Genomic DNA, 23,457 nt, shown 5'->3' on the forward strand with positions numbered 1-23,457 from the left:
CTCCAAATGCACTAATAGCATTGAGATATTAGGCTTACTTTTGATCCATCCTTATTTGTATTAATATTTTATATAAATTTTTTAGTCTGTTTTCTTAACTAGAAGAATGTGCCAACTAATTATAGGCCAATAACCTGTATGTACGCATATGCTTAAGTGCATAAGATTTTGTCGTTATTTTTAGAGAAGATTTAGGATTCAGATGTAAAACTGATATTTTCTGAGGCTTTCTAGAAGCACTCATCCATCTGAATATGAAGTAATTGAAACTACATTTTAAAAAATACTGTTCTCATCGCAGTATACTGTGGTGGACACTACAAATATAAGGTAAGAAATGGTTTAGCCCTAAACAGCTTTGGTTATAAATGGAGAAGACATGCTTCTTCTCTAAAATAGTAATTATTTGTATTCTATTATTTTAATAATAAAATTTATTAGTAAATTAGTAAAAATTTATCAATAAAAACCTACTAATTTCACAGGCTTTTGGTTTTACTCTTTGAGTGCTAAGAGGTAAGCTGGATACAAAAAATAAACTAAGCAGAGTAAAATCAAGAGCAGAGATGTAGCCCATGGAGGACCCGCACTGCAATAGATTTTTCCTGAGAGGAACTGCAGCCTGTGGAAAGGCCCATGCCACAGCAGAGAAAAGGGGTGATGAGAAAGGGGGGCAGAGAGAAACCATTATTGTCTGACTGCAATCCCCCCCATTTCCCCATCCCCCTGCCCCCTGCCCTGCCTGGAGAGGAGGTAGAGGAGTTGGGAACAAACGAGTGAAGCTGTGTCTGGCAAAAGGGAAAGGAAAGGTGTTATTTTAATGTCTTTTTTTTTCCACTACCTGAAAATTATTTATTTCAATTGGCAAACAATTAAGTCCATTTTCCCCAAGCTGATTCTGTTTTGTCCACATTAGTACCTGGTAAGCAATTCCCTGGTCTTTATCTTGACCCACAAGCTTTCTCATTTCTGCTCTTCCCATTTCCTTTCCCTGTCGACTTGTGGGGGAGTGGAGGACTCAGCAAGCAGCTGGGGGGGAGTTTGGTTGTTCGCTGAGACTAACCCACCACAGCTATCAATAAACTTCCCATTTGACTTTGAAAGTTTGTGCAAAGTTTTTCCATGTAAGTTTCCATTCTCTTATGTCTGTCACCCTCATAGCAAAATGGCCTCTGTTTTCTTCACTGGATTTTCCAAAGCAGAAGGTGACTTAGGTGGGTAAGAATTTAATATTTTAATGTCTTCAAAAAAACATTTTCGAAAGAGTTGCTGTGGGTGTAAAATTATGACTGTTGCTTGTATGCAGGTTAAATTTCTAAGAATTATTGTTGGCATATCCCAACAAGTACAAAATTAAATGTGGAAGCAATAAAAGGTTGGTTTTTTTTAAGTGACTATATCTTAATCTAAATTTATTCTATGCAAAAAAAAGATACTTTTAATGACATTTTAAAGTTTGGGGGTTTTTTTGTTTGGGTTTTTTTTTTTTTACTTTCTGATACAGTTTCAGGACAAATTTTAAGGAATGGCCCCTATTCTTATTAACATGTATACGATGCACAAACAAGCTTGCTTGTACAAGGCCTTGAAATGTTAACTTCAACTTTGTCTACTTAAAACTCATTTTGAATTAATATGTCAGAAAATACTGGAAATTTATCTCACTCCTTCAGCTCTATAAATTCTAATTTAGGTGGATAGTGGTCTTAGTTATAACTCCATTTATCAGGCAGGGGCTTGTGCCATGATGACTAAGTAGAAGTTGTTGTATGGGTCAGTGCCTGTTCATGATTTTCTGAAGTTTGTTTTAAAAGTACGTAACAATTTTACCCTTAAAAATAGACTGGACTAGGACTTAAAATGAAAAATCTCAGTTGAAAACAGATAGAAATAGCATCAGTTTTTCTTAGCAGAGAGCATACCTCAGCACAGTATTCCAGAACAAGCCTCAGAAACCCAAACTCAACTACTGTACAACTTTACCCTGTTTAGCTGCTGAAACAATTTCTCCATTTGAACTTAAATTGTGATATAGCATCAGTCCTTCCTTAGTAATCCTCAATCAAGAGGGGCAGTCCTAGTCATTTTTGCATGTTTAAAAAATTATTTCCCAGCAGGAACATTAGACTTGCTATGAGAGCTATGCTGTATACAAATGTTTTTCCTTCTCTCAAATTGGACGATTTGACCTATTCCATCAACATATTTGAGATAACTTCTTTTTGTCAGAGTTAGTCCATTCCCAGATAACCTGTGCTGAGAATTACAGTGATTGTTTTGTATGTATAGTTTTGTAACAAAGCCTTATTTTTTTCACCGAGATTTCAGGAGAAGCAAATGAAAATTTGACACAAATATACAAATCCTTTTCCAGGAATGCCTGTAACTACCTAACAAAACTCAAGATATTCTAGTTTTATAGTCTGAAGAATAACTTCATTAAATATCAAATGAGAATCCTTTGTTTAAGGATACTGGGCCACAACTGAATTTCAGTAGCTGAGTAACTTGTGTTTTCAAAACTCAATCAAACAGTAATGGCACCTGCAAAAGATAACAGTTGAAGTTCTTGATGTATAAAATGGAGTACAATGTAAGATTTTGGTATAGCTTGAAAATTCAGAAAAATACAAACTCGTTTGTATCAATACTCACATACAGAAAATAGATTTCTTTGAAAAGCATAAATGAGCTCTTAAGAAATGCAAGAGCAATCATTCTATTGGGAGAACACTATTTTCTATCATTAAAACTCTAAATGATGAAGTAAACACAAAAAAAAAAAGACTCACAGGAAGTCAAAAACTGTGAGCCCAGTAAAGATAGATACACTTTAATTTTACGACAGAATTGGTTGATGGTTTAAAAAAGTGGTAATAGTCTACTTAAAGGTCTACCAAAATAAACTAGTTAAAAGGAAAGCTGCAATTCATAAGAGGCAGACTGATTTAAGCTAATATTTATATTATTTGTTTATGTTATTTCAACGTAAATATATTTCAGTTATTAAAATCATATTTGGAAACAGAGGGAGTTCAAAGGACAGCCATAAAAATGATCCAGAGACTGGAAACACACACTACAATGAGAAGCTGCAGATTTGAATTCACTCAAAACAGAAGGCAGAAGGGAGAATTCATTGTTGTGCATACATATTTAAAGGCAAATCATTTTAAAGGGGAGACACTTTAACTTTGCTGAATGTGACATAAAAAAAAAATGCTTGGCACAGTTAGCATAATGAGTGTACAAGAAATTTCAACTGAATAAAGAAGTGATTCTTGTCAAGGAAGCTGATGAAACGCTGGAACAACTACATGGGTAAGGTGGTGAATTTATTATCTAACAGGGATCATTTCTAGTGAAAATGATTACTTTTCTAAACTATCATGTGACCACGCTACTAGAAGGATTTCTATTCTGAAAGCACTGTCTATGTTGGTTATCCCAAGTGAATGAATCAGTGGATTAAGATCACTTCCTTCATTTCTACATATTAACAACTTGTGCCACATAATAAAAACTGCATGCTTTGTGGTTTTAATGTATCACCTTGGTGATACTCCATCTTTTTGGAGAATACTTTAGCTTCTCTTTTGTAGTTTTGTTTTGCTGAACATATCAACAGGATACTAAAGGGGACTCACAGTTACTGTCTGAAAGAATGCAGAAAACCCTGTCTTGCTTCAAACTAGTTTTTCTTGCTCATGCAGTCAGAAGAACTGAGGTTAGAAAGGAAGTCTCCTACTGCTTAGAGATACAATTACCTGTAGAAAGTACAAATGTATGACCTGGTCATTCTTTGTTGGTTTATTTTTCAACTATTTTAGCTGAGCTTTGTAGCTATTTCTCGTGAACACTTGCATTACACGGCAAACACATGCTATCTGGATTTCTAGGAACCTGCAATTTCATGGTAGTTGAGAACAACTCCAGTCTTTTACTGTTGCAATGGCTTAAAAAAACGGAACGATGACATATCAATGAAAGAAAAACGAACAGGAATTGTAGTATCTGCCTTAATTATCGAATCATAGAATCATTTAGGTTGGAAAAGACCTTTAAGATCATCGAGTCCAACCATTAACCCAACACTGCCAAGTGTACCACTAAACCATGTCCCTAAGCACCACATCTACACATCTTTTAAATACCTCCAGCGATGGTGACACAATCACTTCCCTGGACAGCCTGTTCCAATGCTTTACAACATGTTAGGTGAAAAAATTTTTTCTAATATCCAATCTAAACCTCTCCTGGCACAACTTGAGGCCATTTCCTCTCATCCTATCGCTTGTTACTTGGGAAAAGAGACCAACACCCACCTCACTACAACCTCCTTTCAGGTAGTTGTAGAGAGCAATAAGGTCTCCCCTCAGCCTCCTTTTCTCCAGGCTAAACAACCCCAGTTCCCTCAGCCGCTCCTTATAAGACTTCTGCTCTAGACCCCTCACCAGCTTTGCTGCTCTTCTCTGGACACACTCCAGCACCTCAATGTCTCTCTTGTAGTGGGGGGCCCAAAACTGAACACAGTATTCGAGGTGTGGCCTCACCAGTGCCAGTGAGTACAGGGGACGATCACTTCCCTAGTCCTGCTGGCCACTCTATTTCTGATACGAGCCAGGATGCCATTGGCTTTCTTGGCCACCTGCGCACAATGCTGGCTCATATTCAGGTGGCTGTTGACCAATACCCCCAGGTCCTTGTCTGCCAGGCAGCTTTCCAGACACTCTTCTCCAAGTCTGTACTGTTGCACGGGGTTCTTGTGACCCAAGTGCAGGACCTTGCACTTAGCCTTGTTGAACCTCATACCATTGGCCTCGGCCCATCGGTCCAGCCTGCCCAGGTCCCTCTGTAGAGCCTTCCTACCCTCAAGGAGATCAACACTCCCACCCAAACTTGGTGTTTGCAGATGCAAACTTACTGAGGGTACACTCGATCCCCTCATCTAGATCACTGATAAAGATATTAAACAGAACTGGCCTCAATACTGAGCCCTGGGGAACACCACTTGTGACCAGCTGCCAACTGGATTTAACTCCATTCACCACAACTCCTTGGGCCCAGCCATCCAGCCCGTTTTTTACCCAGCGAAAAGTACACCCATCCAAGCCATGAGCAGCCAGTTTCTCCAGGAGAATGCTGTGGGAATTGCTGTCAAAGGCTTTACTGAAGTCCAGGTAAATAACATCAACCACCTTTCCATCATCCACTAAGCAGGTCACCTTGTCATGGAAGGAGATCAGGTTAGTCAAGCAGGACCTGCCTTTCATAAACCCATGCTGTCTGGGCCTGATCACCTGGTTGTCCTGTACGTGCCATGTGATGGCACTCAAGACGATCTGCTCCATAACCTTCCCTGGCACCGAGATCAGACTGGCAGACCTGTAGTTCCCTGGATCCTCCTTCTAGGCCTTCTTGTAGACGGGCATCACATTTGCTAACCTCCAGTCAACAGGGACCTCCCCGGTTAGCCAGGACTGCTGATAACTGATTGAAAGTGGCTTGGTGAGCACTTCCACTGGCTCCCTCAGTACCCTTGGGTGGATCCCATCCGACTTGTGTGTGTCTAAGGTCACTAACCATTTCTCCTTGGATTATGGGGGCTTTGTTCTGCTCCCCTTCCCTGTCTTCCAGCTCAGGGGGCTGGGTTCCCCGAGAACAACTGGTCTTACAGTTGTAAGGCAAAGAAGGCATGAAGTACCTCAGTCTTGTCCTCATCCTTTATCACTATGCTTCCCCTCACATACAATAAAGGATGGAGATTCTCCTTAGCCCTCCTTTTGTTGCTAATGTATTTATAGAAACATTTTTTATTGTCTTTTACGGCAGTAGCCAGATTAAGTTCTAGTTGGGCTTTGGCCCTCCTAATTTTCTCCCTGCATAACCTCACAACATCCTTGTAGTTCTCCTGAGCCGCCTGCCCCTTCTTCCAAAGATCATAAACTCTCTTTTTTTCCCCTGAGTTCCAGCCAAAGCTCTCTGTTCAGCCAGGCTGGTCTTCTTCACAGCTGTCTCATCTTTTGACACATGGGGACGGCCTGCTCCTGCGCTTGTAAGATTTCCTTCTTGAAAAATGTCCAGCCTTCCTGGACTCCTTTGCCCTTCAGGACTGCCTCTCAAGGGACTCTGTCAACCAGGCCCCTAAACAGTCCAAAGTCTTCCCTCTGGAAGTCCAAGGTAGCAGTTCTGCTAACCCCCCTCCTTATTTCTCCGAGTTCTTCTATTAAGTTTTGTGACGGCACAACAAAGTTGTCACAATGATCGCTGGAACTTATATGTGATCCTTTCTGGAATACCGAGAACTGAAAGAACTGCAATGACAGAATCTTTGCCCTTATCATGCTGAACGCAGAGGCATGCCTCAATACAGAAAAAAGAGGAAGCTTTGCCAATGCTACAGCATACTACACCATGAACATTAAAAAACAAAGTTGCCTGTTTTAATGCTTTTTAAGGATGAATTTCATGAACATTAAATAATAGTTCATTTCATGATGTAAACTTAATCAAAAGCAAAAAAAACCCTGCCATTCTATGTAGGACTGTTTTTTCTTTTAAAAATGAAATTCTCAGTCTCAATTTTTCACTCTCCTTACACCGACTCTACGGAAAAGCCTTTCTGTCTAAGTGCTGTCAAGAGAAAACAGCTGAATGGCTTGCACTGAATGTTTGTGTCAATGTAACAAAACAATTTATTTTTAACAACTTTTTTTGTTGGGTGGGAAATTCTTAATCTACAACAAAATTTAATGCTGCTTTAATAACCTTTAATCTTTCAGAATACACATAAATTACTGTGAATGATGAGCATCTTGAGCAACATAAATGATAGCCAGCCAGCCATAAAATAAAAAAAAAATTTAAAAAACCCACACAAAAAAACCACACCCCCCCCCAAAAAAACCCCTTACATCTACTTTCTGTGTCCCCCTCCCTCAATCTATTTTCACAACAACAGTTCTTTAACCAAAATATTTTGTAAAAGACAGAGACTCATTTTAGAGAGCAATCATTCTTCAATCTCAGCTGAGGTGCCACAGAGCAATAGGACTCAGTTGTGTTCAGTTGCCACATGCTACTTCTTCAGTCTTCCTGTGTCTCTCATTGACCTGTGGGTCACATCACAAGCCTGTATGAGACAATATCCTCTGACTGGTCCCTCTCTCATGCCAATAGGAAAGCCTGAAATTATGCAAAACCCTGTTGGCTACGCTGGTTTGGCTCTTAAGGACTCAAATTGAATGCCAGCGAGGGAACAGCTACATGCAAGTCCAGTTGCACACATCTACTGTTGGCCATTGCTTGTCAAGAAAATTATTGCAACAGGATTATTACTCACACAATATTGAAAATAAAAGTACAAATAGCACCACTTATTTAAGAAAGCTGATTTTGACAAAATGTTTCCCTAGGGCTGAAGTGAAGATTGCATATAGGCATGAGACTGAACTAAGAATTTTCCAGTTATATGATCTGGAATTGTGTCACAGTCAATGTATACAAATACAATGACAATGTTCCACTTATACCTTATATTACTGTTATTAACTGAACTGCTGCATGAGCTAGAAAGAATATAGTTTGACTATTTTCAGTCCCCATCTGCATTTTCAAACTATCTGCTTTTTTCAAAGTAATATATAAATACAATAGTTTTGATGAAGAAAATTTCCATAGGATTTTTTTAAACTGTTGTTTTTATAGTAACTAACCTTTCATAACACACATGACTATAACTCATATGTTTATAACGAATAACAACAAAGGTTGTCCCTATACCACCTTTATTTTTTCGGATGGACATCGCTTCAGACAGTAAAATTAACATTTAAGATACCTTGTTCCCACTGATAAATTAGATTATATAGATGATAACTATTCTTATAAGAAAAATAAATTATAATATTAAAGAAATATTCTGTTCTCAGATTTATTATTCCCTTCTGTTGGTTTCCATCCCAAAAAAAAGTCACCACATGGTATGAACTAGAGTTTTTTTCCAAAGTATGTAATATTAAATTTTAATTGCTAAAATGGTGCTGAATTTCATGTATTAATCTTTAATCTAATCCTTTTTTATGATCATCTCAAAATGTTATCTAAGAAATTAAAATCAAATCCAATTTGAGGAATCTATTTATAGCCATAAAAGCTAAGAATTGTTCTTTTAGTCTGTGGCTAGTTGGATAGAATTTTTTCCTAAAATAATAAAGCAGAAAACTCATGAGTGTTACTCATTAGATCGTAATATTCTGAAAATCTAGAAAGTGAACACTATTCTGAGCTGTAACAAATAGAAAAAAGTCAATTTAAACATAGAAGCTGATTCATAGTTCTGAAAGCCAGCACAATCATTTTGATGTGGATTCCTCTCAAGGTGTTATTACCATACCAACAAAAGTTATTACCATAACTTTTATAACTTCTGATTGAGTTGGACTATAACTTTTTAGAAACACATCAAGTTTAGGTTTTTTTACCTAGTAATAAAAAATCCACTACTTCCTCAGTCAAGTTATTTCAACTGCTAATTACTTCACTGAGAACAGACACAGTTTCTGATCTCAGTCGGTCAATTTTCAGCTTCCAAGCAAGATATCATTATGCTTTCATTCACTGACACCAGAAGTTTTTGTTTAATGTAGGTGCTTTTAGTCTGTGACAAGGGCAACTCTTAAAATTCTGTTTTTCCTTAGTCTCACATCACAGAGCTTATCTTTTTAGACCTTGAGTATTTGTTGTAAATCTTCAACCCTTTCCAATTTGTCATCAGACTTCCGGATTTTTCATTGGCTAATTAAAGCAAATACCAGTTCAGCAAAATTTAATTAGGCTCATCTGTTTAGTTAAAACTACATAAAATACGATGTCAGACATTAGGGGTAAATTTGAAAATAATGTTTCCAGTTGCACAGATTAGGAAAACTGGTTACAGAAACAGTTTTATTTAATCTTTCCAAGGGTCTTCAGGATCCTTGCCATCATCCCAAAATTTATTCCTTCTGCATTGCACCTAGTCCAACAGCTATGATAGCCATTCTTTTAAAGTAATATGCAGTACAACCAGTTGCATTGGTAACCCTGAAAAAGATGAAGTTAAATTATGATCAGTTGAGCAGAAGCTATTATTCAGAGTAGGCTTGCCATACTCAGTTTATTTTTAGTGTTAATACAATGCTCTCAGAGAAACAATAAAGATAGATCTAGCAAGACAACTGTGCGTTTCAGATTTCTCATTGTATGATGGAGACAGCATCAGCAATTCCAAAGAACAGAAGCACAAGAAATTTCATGTTAACAAAGGGAAATTCCAGTTCAACCTAAGAGAAACAGAGAGGGAAAAGTGAAAAATAATATGCTAATATGCTAAAACAGACAAGAATAATTTTATTTTGAAATTATAAATAATGTATTTTATTTTGTGGTTTGACAGGGTATGCCTTCATCTTCCTTATCTATTTACTCAAACATATAGATCTGCATTCATAAAATAAAGCTGTGAAAGACAAAATCAATTACTATGCTAGAGTTTAAAAAGTAATATAAACATTCTTCACCACTGAAACATTGTCCAGTGATGAAACTAGCAGCCTGGCATACAAAGTACCTCTGTAGGCATGAAATGCAACAGTGTGATTTGTCTAGCGTGATTTGTACTGGGACACCAGGAAACGCCCAGCTCCCCAAAATACCTTTGAGTGGCTGAGTTTGGTCTCTACAAGTAATAGCAGGTGACACACTTCAAAGTTTGTATGTAAGAATCTCAGTGAAACCATTTTTAGGTATAGGTAACCAAGAACACACGTTGGAAAAGACAAAGGTTTGGCTACACCCTAAGTTTTTCATTAGGGCTAATTAACATGCTACAAATATACTTTATAATTCTAGCAAACTTAATAAGCCCATAGCAAAAATTACAAATACAACTCCATTGTTGTCCCTATTATAGTACACATATATAAGCACGTTGTTTTATGACTGGTCCCTACTCCTGAGTTCTCTGTCTCTGTTGACCTTAGTTAAGCCAAATACTCCAGAGAGCATAAGTTAGAAACATACAATTCCAGGTCTCTGGCTCACTTAAACATGCAGGTCTTCCTTCTAACAAGGAACAGTTCCCCAAAGTTAGAAAATAGAAAAAGGCCCAGTGTAAATAAGTAATGCTGAGAAAGTTTTATCAGATAACTAGCAAAAAGAAAAACGTAACTACCCCTCTTCTGCTACACAAAGGCCACTGAAGATCAAACTGAGTTGTTGCCCTAACTTACCACTCAAAGAATTCCTACAGAACTATATCTTAATAGACAAGAAATGCATTTGTGCTGCCCCAGTACTTCTAGCACAGGCCTATACCTTCCTTGCTCTCTGCCTCTTTTTGGCTTGCAGATGCACTACCCAATGAAATAAAAAAAAACCAAACCAAAACCAAACAAAAAAACCCCCCACCAAAACAGTTTCCTTTAGTGGGAAAAACTTGTACTGTCATTTCTGAAAATAATATCTAGACAATGGAAGTGACCAAAAGTGTCGTGTAATCTTCAGACTAAAGACATTTCAATCTGGACTTCTGGTGTAAAGAAATGTTTTCCTTTTCTAGTTTATTTTACAATCTTCAGTCTTTTTACACTGTAGTTAATGCCTTTTCGCAATGTACAGAGAAAATAGTCAGCATGTTAAGTACCAGTCTGCTCTGTAACTTTTATTCATGTGGCCTGAAATATGCCTTTCTACACAATATTCAGAATTTATTTTAACTTACCTTTAATTTCTTTTTAATTCAGATAAATTATTTCAGATAAAAGTAGTTTAAAAATTGATTCAAACAGCAATAAAAGTACTTTTTCCAGTACTGCCTGCTTAGTGGGGCTTTGGCATTTGATGATGTTTCTTTAGCAGCAAGTAATTTAGGGCTAACTTGTCATCTGTAAAGCAACATCTCAAAGATCCAATTTTTCTTTGATGCTCATGGCCCACAACATAAATTAAAACTTGCGGGCTTCCTGGTTATTGCTGGTTTCCATTTTTATCCTTCAGTATTTAGTTAAAATACCACATACAACCAAAAAACTTACACTAGCTTTGCTAATTTAATCTTTGTGTGTTTATGGAAGCAATTAAAAATAAAAATGAATTGCATATGGTCTGCCCTTGGAATTTATGTTAAGCTAAACTTCCTGCTGTCATTTTCTGATAGAGTAGAACTAATTTAAAGCTGTTCTACTAAGTTATTATAATGAAAAACAGACCACAAAAAAGATCAGTTTGAGAATTACATGAGTTTTACACAAAAATAAACTCACTTTACCTTTGCTGATGTCTGTGCAAGTAAGGTCTACCTGAAATCGTGCAGATGGTGTGGAAAATTGAGTTTGTACTTTGGGCCACATAGCTGAGACTGGAACATCTGAAGCCAAACCTCATCTGCCCACCTACATTCTTTGCAGTGAAAGTCATACCCTACCATCTAAATTCATACATATTAAAAACGACTTAGATATTCTTATGTGCATTGACTTGACATCTTCAGGCTTCCACAGAAACACAATGCATCATAGGGCTGCAAAGTGCAGAAACCTATCCTTAAGAAGTAAAACAACTAAAGAAGGAAAGAACTGAATACAGAAAACCTTTTCTGGAATTACTTTAGTACTTTAGACAGTCCCAGTGAAGCAAAAATTTATGCTTTAGTCAGAACTCATTCTGTAAATGAGCAATTAAGATATTAAATATTTCCTAAAAAAAAGGGGGGGGGGTTGGTTTTATTTTTATTTGGATTGGGGTTGGGTTTGGTTGGGGTTTTTTTTAAAGTAGGAGTTTTTTTTTAAAGTAGAGGGGTTGTAGAGATTGATGAGTTTTAGAAAACTTGACTGTAAAGCATTTAGTAGTTTGAAATAACATTGTTGTGCTTAGACTATTTTATTCTGGAGATGGCAATTTGAGGAACACATATGTTCAGACTTTCAGTTTTTCTCCAGTCAAGTAGATCCATTCACTTTGAAGATGTATTTGTGTGAATAAAGGTCACAGAATTAAGCTCAGACTTCTTCAAAATACAAATATGTTTTCACTGCAAAATCAAATCCTAGGAAATCTGAAAAACATGCATATATGTTACTGGCACTGATGAAGTTATTATTCTTTCTATACCACAAAACCCCTAAATTTTTTCTCAGATCCTGCAACATTATGTAAGATATTCACCAATGGGAAAGCTGCCCCTATATTAATTTTCACATTAGCTGAAGAAGTTCTCAGTGACTGTTCCTAATTCACAAAATCCAAAACATTGACAGATTATTATTATTTTAAAGAGAGTTTTGAAGGTCAAGAGTGTGTAAACAAACTACATTAACTTGAAACATTTCTTTTTCCTACCTTTCCTACCATTCATTAGTGCATTAGGCAGTAAATACAGTTTGCCTAAGTCACCATCCTCAAACGCATTAAAAAGCTTTTCTAAAATCTTAGGGTACACACAAGTTCTGGCAGTACTGTATATAGAAAAATGTATGCATGGGATACATGTCAGCTATATGCTAAACATGGTATAAAGTGCACACATAGGATGATATAACAAAGTGTAAGGATGATAGTGAAGATGTCCTGTTAAATATAGCTTATTTGAATCATTATCACACATCCACAATCTTAAACAAATATTCATGTAACTTTATTTCCCTTAAATCTTTCACAGAAAGAAATGCTTAGAATATCAAAGCCCAAGCTAGTGTCACATCAATTTGTTTACACTAATTCTCAAGTTCATCTGTGTTTCACATTCAAAAATCAGAGCTGCCTCTAATGTAATCAGTAAAGGTCAGATCTAAGAACTCAGATGTAATAATTCACATCAGTCTGTACAATTATCTATTCCATTTTTTTCAGATACATGTTTCATTCTTCCTTTTACTTCAACTAGAGAGGCATTCATATTTCCTGGATTTAAAAGCTGGAACTGTCCAATTTGTATAATCTTTTTTTTCCCCTCATGTTCTTTGAGGATAATTTCAAGGTATAAAGTGGATACCATGCCTAAAGTTCCAAATCTTTTTTTAATGCACATTGTTGTAATATTACTTTTTTTTTTCTTAAAATAAATATCCACAAGTGAAATAGATCACATAATTAACCAGGTGACTTCAAGGGCTGAGATTTCCAAAGCTCTTGCTGCAACTATGGTGGGATAGCTGAAACAGTTACATAAAACCAACCATGAGCTCACCTACACCTTCATGTTATTTGCCTGCAGTGGCTATTACACTCCGTAAGCAATGTTGTATTCTACGCAATTTAAGCTATCAGAATCCTGATCTCATCTAAGATTGGCTTAAAACTGAGTAGCAGGATGTTTTATTCCTGTTATCACCTTTTTACTTAGCACTACTGTTGGTGCAGAATTTAAGTAGTTCAACATGACAAATGTTTCTGTGGAAACTACAGGACATGCAAGTGCAGACCAAAAGCAGTACCAACAGTTACCTCAAATCTAAAGATGAAATATGAGCTCACCTTTTATAGACATTTGTAGGTATGACAAAGACTTTTAGATGTTTAGGGGTTTTTTTCATTCTCTTTTCACAATTATGAAAAACTTGTATCTTCCTTAAAATTAAAGAGATTTTGCTCAGTCTGTCTGACAAGACCTTTCACAGAGAGAAATCACAGACAAAACAATTGCAAAACAAATACTAGAGATTCCAAAGGCTGTTTTATTAGATTACATATGGTACATAATGTATTTATTTAATTGAAACAATAAGGAATTATATTTCCCTATTTGTAGATCTAAAAAATTACTTTTTTTTTTTTCTTTCAAATGCTTACATGATCAGCACTAGTTGTACTGAAAACTGGGACCATTCAGCAGCAGTAGAAATGCCTATAAATTCATGCTTCATTCCTTCCTCCTTTCTGTCCTTCATTTTTCTCTTTTATTTTTTTCCTCTCAACCAGGCTGGCAACTCTGCAGAGAGAGGATTAACACAAGCGCTCCTGAAAAAGAAACCTTTCCCAGTAAGGTGAAATTCAGTAGAGTCATACCTTACAAAACCTGTAGTAGGCACTGTTTTATGATTCAGGGACACATTTACAAGCTCATCTTATTTTTTGAACACTTAATGGAAAACACTACCAAATATCAATGTGTTCAAATTTTTAAAATACCAGAACTATTTTAATTGCTGAAAATTACTCAAGTTTCATAGTGTCTTTTTGTTACTGTTGGTTATTCAAATAACTCTGTACACTGTTGTGGTTACTCCAACCCCAGTGACAGGCACTGTGGCCACTCAAACCCTGGTGACAAGCACTGCAGTTATTCCAACCCGCGACAGGCACTGCGGCTACTCCAGCCCCGGCGACAGGCACTGTGGCTACTCAAACCCCAGTGGCAGGCATTGCAGCTGAACCAGAGAACGAACCCATGCCAGTATCAGTCACCCCCATACACAAGAAGAAATCTTGGAAGCAGAAGTCAGCTCATTTAGTAAGGGCTGAAGAAGCTTCTCCTAAGAGGGAGCAGGAGGAAGAAGCATACTGACCTGCCAGCAAGGAGGCAGACTACTATAAAGCAGGGCATCATGAGAAGAGCAGGAGGAAGAGGAAGAATTCCCCCCTTCCCCTCGAGGAAGAACTCGGCAGGAGGGTTCCTCCTCTTCCTTGGAGAGAGAGGAAGAACTCATAAATGAGACAGTGGGTTTTTGGAACCTACTCCTGATGGTCTGCACTCAACAGTGGGTCTTTATCTGCTTAAATGGTAAGAAAATCGGAGATCTAGATAGGCTAACATTTCCTGTGAAGAACCACATAGTGCATTTTGATTGAAGTTTTTACTTTCTGGAAAAGAAAAGGTGCCATACTAATGGTCAAATTCCTGATTGTGCAAGTTCTAAACATCTATTTAGATTATCCTGCCAGTGTATGCATTTCAGTAAGGTTATAAAACACTTACAGTACATAATTTATCAAACAGACAGGGTATCAAAGTTAGTCAGAAGCTTTAATGCAACATTGATTCCACAAATGGTTCATGGTAGTGGCAGTTTATTCAGTATTTACAGAGGCTTAAAAGAAACTTTTGAAGCCAGAATTGTGTGTTCAGTCACACAAATGCAAACAGCAAAGGGACCCATGAGGATAAACATAAGAATGCCCCAAGACTGTAAATACTCATGTGCCCAGTTAGTCGTACTCACACAAACAAGAAACTTTGAGCTTGAAACATCAGAACTGAATGCCTGAAGGAATGTAGAGAATAGAAGGATATTGCAGTGAGCATCCAGGGGAAAAAAAGTCTGAAAACAACTGAAAATGGATAATGTGCAGTTTGACTTGCAACAGTTATTTTAGTAAGTGTATACACTTTATAGCCAGGAGACAAATACTTTTCCTGTGACTTTTAAAATTAAGAAAGTTGAGATAGCAGGAGTGGTGGCCTTTGTGGATATTCAGACACCAATTCTCTAATAAATTATCAGACCTGTACATTGCCACTGAGCCTGGTAGGTTCAGTACCTGCCAATACAAGACTTCGAAAGTGCAAAAGTCATGGTAGGACAAAAGCTTGAACTTCACTAAAAGAGATTTCCATATGTAGAACAAAAAGCTCATGGAAATATGTTCAGTGTTTTCCTTACTGTACAATATCAGAAATGTAAAATGAGTTTTACTGAGGCTCCTTTAATAATTACTGCAAACAATTTGTGGCTACATAGCAACTTCTACTGCACACTGACAGATTAGTTACTTGAACCCTAAAGCACAGCCAGTGCTACCTAAAAGCTAAACAATATTCACATTAACTTGAGGCAAAGAAGTTCTTTCAGAAATGACACAGTGGCAGAGACAGGTGTAGAGCCCAAGAAAGAAGATGAACAGGTAATTAAACATACTGATTATCAACTCCCTGAAACTGTTTCTGCACTGGCACAGCCTCTTTTACTGTGCTAGAATTAGTCCCAAATCACTGTAATTGTAAAATCAGAATTAGCCCTACAAAAAGAAAGTTAAAAAAAAACCAAAACTCACTAATTCTTCAATTATGAGATTAAGAAAGTTTGATTTTTTAGAAAACAAAAACTACTTATAAAGGCATGTGGTCTGTCTAGCTTTAAGTCCCTTAAAAGCCAAGTATGCTTCTCCCTGATTCCACAATAAGAGTAGACTTGTCAGCATCCTCCAAATCTTTCTTCCACAACTGGCAATGAAATCCTCTTTGATTTATGAAGTCTTTGGGGACCTAGTAGCTCACTTCTTCTTCAGCAATATCATCTAAAAAAGGCTGTTGCTTCCTCCCCCTAAGAAATATCTTTATATTCAGCAATACAAAGAGAGTAAGAAGAGTGTGAGGAGAGAAGAGTCGTCTTTGTCTCAAGTCACTGTCATCATAATTCATCACAATACCACCTAATTCATCCAAGTAAGGCTTTCCTCTTAACTCCCAAGACTCAAAGATTTGGGAGATGGGGAGAAAGGAGTAGGTCATGGTGACCTGCTAAGTCTAACTGAGATTGCATTTTTGTCCCTAATTTCTCTTTTTCTCAGTCTTCCAACATATACATTATTTGAATGAGTTCAAAGATATTAAAAGTAAAGCCATCCTGTCTTCAGAATCCTGGAAAACAGGGAAGCCATCTATAGCACAACCTCTGACTTGTTATATCTGCTGTTACCTCCGCTCTTTTTTCCCAAGAATTTCTGTGACTGATCTTCCAAAAATTACAAGTAATTTTCCTGAAAAGCATTTCACACAAATTAGTGAGACTATAATAGCTTTCTCTCCTTTCCAATCATCCACAGGATCCGAGAGGCATCCATGGGCATATGTAGTAGAGGCAGTTGAAGAAATCACCTCACTCAGCCATGCAAAGAGGCAGAGAAGAATACAACTACACTTCGGTCACTCCAGTTCACAGCCAGGTACTGTAGCACAGCCACCTTCTTGAGCAATTTAAGCTAAAGCCACATTTTCATGCATGCTTTAAGGTGGAGCTGTAAAACAAGGTGCCTCCCCTAGCACTCGTCACATCTTTGATCCCAGTCTACACAATCTGAGTAGATTGCATGATTGCATGATGAAATGGATCAAAATTAAAAACTTAGCAGAAGAGCAGGACTGCTTCTTTTGTGCTGGTATCCTGAATTGTTTTTGAATGCAGTTTCTCTGATTTCAAATTAGTCAAATATGACTGGGAAGTTTGACTGAGTTCTCAAACAATGGTTTCTGATTCCAAATGTATGATGAGGTTGAACTGCATGCACCCATATATAGTGGGTAAAAATATGGAGTTAAGTTGTGGGGACAAAGTTACTTGAAGTTAGATTTTAAAGTTCGAGTAACAACTATGAACTCTGTGGTATTTCATTATAATATTTTGCAAAAATAGTATTGCATCATTTTATAACTTTTTTTAAAGTAGGTATATCGTGGTTCTTGAACTTCTTTTCATGTCCTTCACACTGTGACATTAAAACATGCTGTGAATATACTGTACACTAATATTGTCCTTAAATGAGGCTGGATGACTTTCACAAATGGAAACAAGTTGTTATCTGATTGCAAAGATGATCTCCACAGTGGATGTGTTTCCTGCTGTTAGCTCACTTAGAATGTTCTTGGCTGAGAGTCAAGGTCATTCTAATCCTGGCAAAGCTAAAAAAATAAATTTTAAAATGTCCATTGTCTTGCCGGCTTTTATAAAGTGAGAATCCAATCTCTTTTGAATGCTGTGAATTGTGCTAACTCAAATTAAGTTTAATCGAGTGTAATACTACTTGTGTACATTATAATTAGAGGCAGCCTTGCCAGGGCACTGCATTGGGACACATGAGACCTGAGGCTCTGCTAGCACTTCTTGAGGGCAGGGTTTGACTCACAATAATGTGGTTTAAGAGTGCTTACATACAGGACAATCTTGATTCCATTGGAGGCCTTTAAATGTTTCTGAAACATAGTAAAGGATAAAAGAAATAATGTTTTCCATCATTTGGTGGCATTTGCGTGCTGCTCTGAATCAGTACTAATAAAAACTAACTAGCCCACGTACAGGAACATATTAGCTCTGACATCACAGTCATTGAAAAGAAATACCAAGATAGAAAACACTTATGCTAGCTCATGGACCTTTCTCTTTTTTTTTTTTCTTCTGTTTTTCCCAAACTCTATATAGAAACAAGCCAAAATCCTTAAATATTTTATCAAGAGAGATAACCTACTGACCCTAGCCTCCTCCATCTCATGCAAGTTTTGGCAATTCTCATGTAAGTTTGGCAATAACCGCACCAGGTCTGGAGAAAAGAAGTATTCCTTTATTCTCTGTAGAAAGCCAGCAGCCCATTTTCAGGTACTGAAAAGTACAACTTCGTGAATCTTCGAGTTGCACCACTAAAAGCTAAAAAAAGCCCTTGCTTTATTATTACACGAGTTCCTGTTCTATTTTGATCACATGGCTGAGGAAATCTTGAAGAAAAATAAAGGTTACCCCTTCCTATTTCTCTCTGAAAAGCACCATTTAATATGGTAGACAGGAACTACATTTGTTTAATTTCTTTAGCATTCCTTCCATTGAAAAATAAAATTTAAGGTGTTCAGGTTACTGTTGTTACAACAAACAGATCTATAGGAGGTTTATGTGGTTTCTTTACATTTACACAGAAGTAAATTTAGCCCAGAGCTGGCTCTTCAGTAACTCTCCTTCAGAAATTATGTCCTGCTAGCTAGATTCAGTTTCAGTTCCTCATGGGGTTTTTTTCTTCTAAAGGCAAGAAACTACAAGGGGATAAATGAAAAGCTCTATCAGATCGATTGACATCAGTTCACAGTTTACCAGTGGAAAATCTAAGGTGTATAGTTTCAGAACTGTCTACCAGTAAAGGACTTCAAGTTAATTAAAAGTTGAAATGAAAGAAAAAAGATGTTGTTGTGATTACAAAAGGTCTACGCTAATCTCTGTTCTGGTGGATTCAACTGAATACCTTGAAGTTTACTTTGAAGAATTTAAACGGCAAGTGCCTCAAGTTCATGTTACTTGTTATTCGGATAAAAGCTTTCTTCCTATTTCAGCTTTGAGAAGAGCAAAGGGGATTTACTTTCTTTAATATTCAAAGGCCAGTTTAACTTCTTGACAAATGTCCAGACCCTGGTGGTTGATTTAAATCCTATTTACATGAGCATAGTCTTGAGGAAACATTACAGATTATCAGGTTTTAGGGCCTAGGCTGTGGCGACACCTTTTTTTTTCAGTATTGTTCTATCAGATATATTCCAAAATTATAACCATTGTGATGGCCCTACACTAGAGGACTTGACACACCAAAGACTACCTTCAATCCCCCTATGCTTTATTAGATTAATTTTAACTTCACTATACCTCAAAAAAATATCATATAAAGGAGTATGCTACTAGCCCTCTCTCAATCACCTTGTTTTTCTTCAGAAAGGCACAGAAGGAATACAAATAAAAACTATTAGCACAGAAGCAAAGAACAAAATTCTAAAGTCTTACTGATTAAAACTTCAGCACAGTGTTTTGCAGTTATTTTTCATGATACTTAGTCAATTATTAGATCTTCATTCTTCTCTTGACAAGCAAGAAACAGGATTATTAATCCAACTTCCCCCCCCGCAAAAAAACCCACATTCCAAATATTGTGCTGCTGGATTTCCCTCATAGCAACAAAAGGTGAAGGCAGCATAGAAGGGAACTAGATTGGCCAAATGGACAATGTAAACAAAGCACTTAGCCACCTTTCAAAAAAAGATAGAAAACTAATGGTTCTTCCTCTACTGGCTCACAGTACAATAGAATTGCTGCTGTTGTAAGAAATTCCAGGATTAGTACAGGAATTATGTTTCAAAACATGAAGTTTAAATCATTTTTGGAAAAAAAATAGTATTTAAATATAATTTTTTTCTATCGATGTCAATCTTGTAAAAAAAAAAAAAGGTACTTCCATAAAAATTTGGTTGAAAAAGAGAAAAAAAGAGTAAAAAATATTCAGGAATGCTCGATGTACCTATTTTCTCCATAAAGACAGCAAGTAAGAAAACTTCCACTTACTGCATATATGGAAATTCCATAATTAAGGTATGCATATGGGTACAACTGCAAGCTGAAATAGAAGACTATTCAAGTACAACCTCATGGAACTCAGACTTTTCTCTTCTTCCCCAAAGTACCATATTCCTAAAATCTAAAACACCCTCTTTAATGAAGCGTAACCTTCAAAACAACAACAAAATGCACTTACCTTACAATTAGATCAAACTATTTTTCCATTCCATTCCACCTAATCTGTATCAAAGTACTTTAATGATTTTCTTCATAACCAAGTAAGTAGTAAATTAATCCGATAGATCAAGCTATAGAAAAGTTACATTTTGTACTCTGAATACCATCCTTTTATACAAGAAAGTTTGAATTATATGAAATGCTGCAAAATCCCCTGTTTCACTGCTGTTAATGCTTCTGGGATTTTATTTTAATAATAGATAGTTATTCATAGCATATATTTCATACTAATGTTAATAGCATAATAATATTTATATTTTATATTGATAATATATTCCAAAGCATTTGATAATGATATTACTATATCTATATTAATTTTTTATACTAAAACCTTCGGCTTACTTCATTCTTTTTAAGAAATTTTGAATGCAAGAAGGCTGGAAACGAGCATAAGGATCTGAGAGGAAGTGTCAAGCTTGTGCTGAACTATAGACATTTTTCATTGAGGCATGCCAGTAGCCAGCAGGTATAAAGTGGTCTACAGGCAGCAGTTTGTGGGGAAAAAAAAGGCCCTCAGATGTGGAAAACAATTGTTCCTATTTCAGGTGATGGCAAAATTATAGTACTGAACTTAGGCAGTTATGTTGCTATTCATCAGAGCAAGAATCAAAATCAAGAACACGGAAGCAAAAATACCTTACACATCTCTTCCTGCAATTTCTTTAACATATCCAGTATTAGATCAGCAACTATTGTTTATCAGGCTAGTGTGCCACCAAGGATTCAAACCCACTCCTAGAAAGTACAACCTGGCTTTCAGGCCAGAAGGGGGGAAGTCTGGTCACCTCAGCATTGTGCTGCTCCTACCTCAGCAGCAGTACAGAAAGGAAAGCACCAAGTTCATTCGGAAAGTAGCCTGATATAAAGTGGGCTTTGAGCACTGACACAAATACACATTAACATCAGGGAAGCAAAAGTTTTTTGCCTCAGGTGCTCTGTAGTAATTATCCTGACCATGCTTCTGTTTTAGAACACAGGAAAGGTACGTAGAGATTGCTTGCTGGTCAGTGAATGGATTAGTAAAATGAAACATAATAAACTACAAAACATTATAAAAGAGCAAAGAACAGTGTATTCTATGAAGTTGTTTGCTGGCTTGGCAACTTAAAATAGTAGCTCTCACCACCACAATTTAACCCTGGATCACTGAGCAAAGCACAGCCTGTATCGCCCAAACAACTCAGACATTGAAAAAAGGAAGCACTGATCTCCTCCTTCAGCCCGACACAATTCAATTCCTTGGCTGTATGTAGCTCAAAGGACCTAGTCCTGTTTTGGGGTTCTTCTCTTTCCTCTTTCTGGCTTTCCTTGTGTATTTTACTTCCTTTACACACTTCACTTGTGTGTTTTTACTTCTTTTTCTCTGCCTTTCCATCTCCATGTTATTTCTATATCTCCCTTCTCTGGTGGTAAAATTATTAACATTGAAGATTTGAAAAGTCTGGCTAAAAAGTTTATCCTAACTATAAGAACATTCCTTTCGACTAAAAGCTAAGAGTCTGTGATTCTTTCCAACTCCCCACTTCTGAGCTAAGATAACACTGTGTGTGCCACTCCCATAGGTTCCACCAAGAGCCATGTCTCCATACTGTCACATTATTTATTACTCTTTGATTTCTTCTTAGAATTGTGGCAGTTAGCAAGCCACTTAAGGAGTCCGTCCCTCGCAGGGATGGATACCTGGCCTTGTTAACATTGAAAAGATTATTTTCCTCACCTTTTTCTTTTTTTCTGAAACAGTATATAGGCTGGGTCTCTGCAACCGCTTGGGAGATAACAGAGGAGCAGAGGGGGAGATGCTGTCTGAACGGTCTCTCACTATGATCACAGTTAGTAAAGCTTCTGTCTGCCCTGTCCTAAACTGTACTTGTGTTATTATGCACTTGGAGTCTCCAGATTCTCTGGCACTTCTTTAAACCTTTGATTACATTCTCACCATTTGTATGGAAGAACAGAGACAGAATGTGCTAGGTTTTGCCAAATGATAACAGAGGCCAGCAAAAGACAACCAGTAATTAACTTTCCCACATTTGCTCCAAAAGGTCAGTAAAGTATGCTGAAGATTCCCATTGATTTCCATCAGTTTCCTGAGCATTACCTTAGAGTGGAACGCTTGCTGAGCAAAATGTACTGAAATCAGTGAGAAATAAACTTTTTCCCTTTTCTTACGTTGCAGTGTTTTTAATCTTCAAATACTGAATTAGAAGCATTGTTGTAGTAATGGTGTTCTACAGAGATACATGAGGCAAGGTGTCTTGGGAAGGCTAATTATTTTGTATTTAACAAACAAACAGATTTGGGGAAAAGAGAGGCAAGAGATCAAGCATACAAACCTTTCTTCAAATCATGTTGACATAGATTTAACATTGTTGCTCCTACCTCCTTAAACATTTCCCAATTGTTCTCTCCTTCTGTTGCCTCCAGTATAATCTATTTTGGTCCAAAGTAACTCATGGACAAAATAATGCAATTTATTTGCCTGATATTAATTCATTACATATGCTTTACAGGAAATTAAGGAAAAGGTGTCACTAAACATGGCAGATTTACACATGGCTTATATGATACTTACAACTGCATACATTTTCAAAACCATAGTCTCAACTGGGTAGTTCATCTTAACTTGGAAAAAAGTTCATTCTCCATGCACTTAAGCTTTTGTCTGCTGATCTCTTACCAGGACTAAGATTAGATACATGGATGAAAAAAATGTCAGAAACGACTACTTTTTCCAATAAGACACTAAGAAGATTAAAAGCAAACCTTAGTGATGATAATATCTATGTTACAGAAAGAATAGCAAGTAACATTTACCCATATCTGAATGTTTTAATTTTGCTTTTAACGACATGGTTTGAGAAAGCATTTAGGTACCTTCTCTGTTTCTTGAGCCTTTCTAACTCCTCAGGAACATGATGCATAAGTCTGTAGTCAGCATCAAACAGAACCCAAAAAAAAGAGCCTTTAAAAAATGGAAAATTAATGGATTAAATATTAATCCATTCTAGAGTGAGACAATAGCTTATATTGATTATAGCATCAGATGCTAAACCATTCCCTTGTCCTTTAGTATTTATAATGCTATCTGGGATCTAAAAATCATTCAATCTATGTAGCAGTAGTTTTGTATCTGATCCTGTTGTCCCAAAAATTGTGGTTCATTTAC

Source organism: Mycteria americana, chromosome 2, assembly GCF_035582795.1.
Source record: "Mycteria americana isolate JAX WOST 10 ecotype Jacksonville Zoo and Gardens chromosome 2, USCA_MyAme_1.0, whole genome shotgun sequence".
In the NCBI taxonomy this organism is placed as follows: domain Eukaryota; kingdom Metazoa; phylum Chordata; class Aves; order Ciconiiformes; family Ciconiidae; genus Mycteria; species Mycteria americana.